The 3994-nt window shown below is 33.4% G+C and overlaps 1 pseudogene; it reads right to left on the bottom strand.

Annotated features, from left to right (window-relative positions):
* Positions 1-1465: 1465 nt before the first annotated feature.
* Positions 1466-2346, bottom strand: LOC112862122 (nucleophosmin pseudogene; annotated as a pseudogene).
* Positions 2347-3994: the final 1648 nt, after the last annotated feature.

Below are 3994 nucleotides of genomic sequence, written 5' to 3'. Positions count from 1 at the left end.
AAAATTTTATATTATCCTACCATCTATATAGTAAAAGAATCTCTGTAACCAATATTGGAGAATTAATGGTGTGCAGCCATAGTTTTATTATTTTTAACAGGTCTAAAGTTTGAGTAACCCATAATAGTTTTTGATAACTTAAAAAAGCAACAAACTTATCTCATTCACTTAAAAGAGAAATATGAAATGAATTTCATGAAGAAAAATTACCCAGGGGATAGTCAAAATTTTGCAGTATAAAAGACTTACCCATTCTCCCTTTATTAGCTTTGTAGACATAACTGCAAAATTAACAAACCATGAAATTCAACACCACACCAAACAGTAACAGATGCCTGACTTTGCAGTTGCTAGAGCAAAAACCCACAAATATATTTCAAGAATTGGAAGAGAGATCATTTTGCTTCCTTTGAACACTCATGCATTTGCATGCTTTATTCAGACCTATTTAGAAAAGATTCCTATTAAATGTAGACTCTAGATCATTGGTGCAATATAGGAAACATTTCAAAACTCACTGAAGCATTGCTATCATGTGTCATATTGTAAATATAAGTTGTAGACAATAGTGATAATCACAAATGTTTTATAGAGAAAAAAATTAAATGCCACATCTTTGTGTGTTATTGCAGATCTACTCACAAGGGCTATGTCTCTTTCACTTGAGATATTAAAATTATAAACAAAATTTTATCTCTAAAATAATATGGTAATTATTAAAAATTATTAAAAATTATTAAAAAAAGATTTTTTCCTGAATCATAAGAATACCAACATTAATTTTGTCAAGAATTTGATTGCTTTATGTTTATAATTCTTTTCATATACTTGAACTTTATATAAAATTACTTTGAAATTATTGAGATGAAATTTAGTCCATTTATAAATCAATTACTGCCTTAGAAATAAAACTATGCTCTTTGATCCATATATTCAATTCTTAGGATTTTATCCTAAGGACAGAATCAGAGATGTAGAAGATTTATATACAAATATGGTCAGTCACATATTGATTATCTTTGTAATAGTGGAAAAATTATAAATAAGCTAAATATCCAGTGATAGCAGAATGATTTAATATAATTTATCCATATAACACACCATGCAGCCATATCTATATTTTATAAGAGACTACTAAATCACATGGAGAAAATGTTTACATTGCCTTTTTTTTTTTTTACTGACGTAATTTCACTGTATATTTTTGTCTCCCCACCATTCCATCTGTCTGACTACCACTACTGCTCTGTTCTATCATAACATTCCATACATACTTAAAACCAAGAAAAGGGCGGAGGAGCTCCATCTTTAAAAACTAAGTAGGCATTTCGGACAACACATTCTTGGCAATGGAACCTGGACAACATTTATCAGACATAGTAGGGAAAGTTCTCACTCTGCATATCAACTGTTACAGAAAGGCAACAAGACAGAAACTTTAACGAACTGTTTAAACCATTTTAAACTATTTTCTTAAAAAGACTTCTTCCACTTCCAGAGATCTTGAATAGCCTCTTGGTCAGTCATCCAGAAGCAATTACTCACAGAATTGATGAACTTGGCTTCCACTTTGGGAAGAAAACCACCTTTTTCTATACTTGCTAGCACTTTTGCTTTAATGTCTTCTATGAAACTAGATCCTGTCAGTGTTTTGGTAGTCTTTTCCTGGTTTTTGAAGAATTCTTGACCTTTTGATCTTGGTCTTGATGATTTTGAGTCTTTTCCATTCTGGTTTGATTTTGTGCATTTTTTGGCTAGAATAGCCATATAGATTTTGAGTGGAATCTCATGTAGATTTCTTTACTGGAGGCTTTTCTTCAGCTTCGTCATTGTCAAATTCATCATTATTGTCATCATCTTCATATCATTTTCATCAGCAGCAAGTTTTACTTTTATTCTATGGAAATTTGCTACCACTTCCTGGGACAGAAGACTTTCCAGCTATACTATGGAGTTTCACATTCTCTTCCTAGTCATCTTCTGACTCTGTGTCTTCCTCCATAGCTACTAAGTGCTGTCCACAAATATGCATGGGCCCTGAACCACATTTCAACCATAAGACCACAGGTGGTATTATTTCACAGCCCCCAAGGGAAACTATTGGCTGTACAGATATTTTCAAAGTGACTTTAATTGGACTGCCTTCATGATTCTTTATCTCTGCTTCAACAATGTATAATCCATCCTTTGCACCAGCCCCAAACTGACCGTTCTTAAAGATGATTGGTGCTCACTTCCTTCATTATCCACTGTAAAGTGATAATCTTTGTCAGCTTTTAGTTCACAACCAAAAAGATAGCTCTGGGGCTTCAGAGGACTCATGTCCACATCTACTGAGTCTTCCATGGGGTGTGGTGGCACATACATAGATGGGAGAGAAGGCTGACAGAGATAAACAATTACTGTTCCAGAGAACAGCTATGTAGGACAGAATCACAACATGAAAATATTTACATTGTAATGAGTAATTAAGTACAACCACAATTTTTAAAAGGTTATGAAATATCACCTCCACTCAAGGGTATAATATGAATACACAAACATACACTCACATTCACAAATGAAATCTGTGGCTGGTGTGTAAAGCAAAATGTTAATAGTGGGTCTCTCTGAGAAGACATATGTAGGTCTTATCTCCCCCTTTGCACATTTCTGTCTTTTAAGATTATCTATTGTAAACATTAGCAAAATACAAATAATTGCTGTTGTTTTAAAAATTTAATAACAGAACATAGTTTGACCTGCCAACGACTTGCACAATAATCAAAGTATTTAATATTATGTGAATTTAGTATTATATGAATTGTGTAAACAACATTATGAGACCAACATATCTGTAAAGTCTTGACTTAGAAATTAAGAGATTACACAATTCTTTATATAATGATCAGGTACAACGTTTCAGAATACTTGAAGTGTTCTCAATCAAATTCAATACTGATCACAGAAATATCAGTTTCCATTAATATGCTAGAGGTAAGAATTCAGTCATTATTAAAAAAAAAGAAAAATGCTGCTATAGGTTAGGTACTATGGTAAAGATTAAACATTTTTTAGTTTATGTTATTTGAAAATATTATCAAGTATTCAAAAGGTTGTCAAATAGCTTCAAGTACAAGAGAACTCATAACAAGTATACCTACCCATATAATTTGTGAAGGCTTCTCAGAGAAAAATGTTTGAGCTGAGACAAAAAATGAATGGAATAGATGTAGAATAAAACAGCATTTTGAATAGACAATAGCTTTGGCTAAGATGCAAAACTGGAATAGTGAACATGTAAAGGACTGTAAAATCCCAGCATTGGAATGAAGACGGCATTGACAGAGAATGCAGAAACAGTGTTTCTGTGATAGTAGCTGGACTGCCTGTGAAGGCAGTGTCTTCCACTATCTAAAACAGGTTGTCTTTTATTCTGGGGACAATGGGAAGCCACTGCTTAGTTTTTGGTAAAGAAATTCCATTATCATATATATTTTTTTCAATATATGAAGTTTATTGTCAAATTGTTTTCCATACAACACCCAGTGCTCATCCCAAAAGGTGCCCTCCTCAATACCCATCACCCACCCTCCCCTCCCTCCCACCCTCCATTAACCCTCAGTTTGTTCTCATATAGTTTTTTTTTTAAGTTTACTCTTTTACATTGTAGAGACTGGATTGAAGGAGGAGGGATGTTGATATCAAATGGATGTTAGAAGATTACCAATAAATTGAATAGGATGGTGACCTGGACCATGGTTGTGGCAATAAAGATGGACTGTAGTAGGCAGACTGGTGAGATTTGGGGCTCATAGAGTAGAAGAAATCATGGATGACTCACAAGTTTCAAGCTTGAGCAACCGTGTAAATGATAGTGCTACTTATTTAAAATGAACAACGGACACGGGGACGATTTAGGAGAAGGTAATAACTCTAGTTTAATTTGAGGTATCTTTGTGATATGTAGGTGAAGATTTTGAGTAGGTAGTTTGATATTTGTGAATGGAGCTCA

Source organism: Puma concolor, chromosome B2, assembly GCF_028749965.1.
Source record: "Puma concolor isolate L17-30 chromosome B2, mPumCon1.1.hap2, whole genome shotgun sequence".
Lineage (NCBI taxonomy): Eukaryota > Metazoa > Chordata > Mammalia > Carnivora > Felidae > Puma > Puma concolor.
This window is presented reverse-complemented; position numbering and strand designations above follow the sequence as displayed.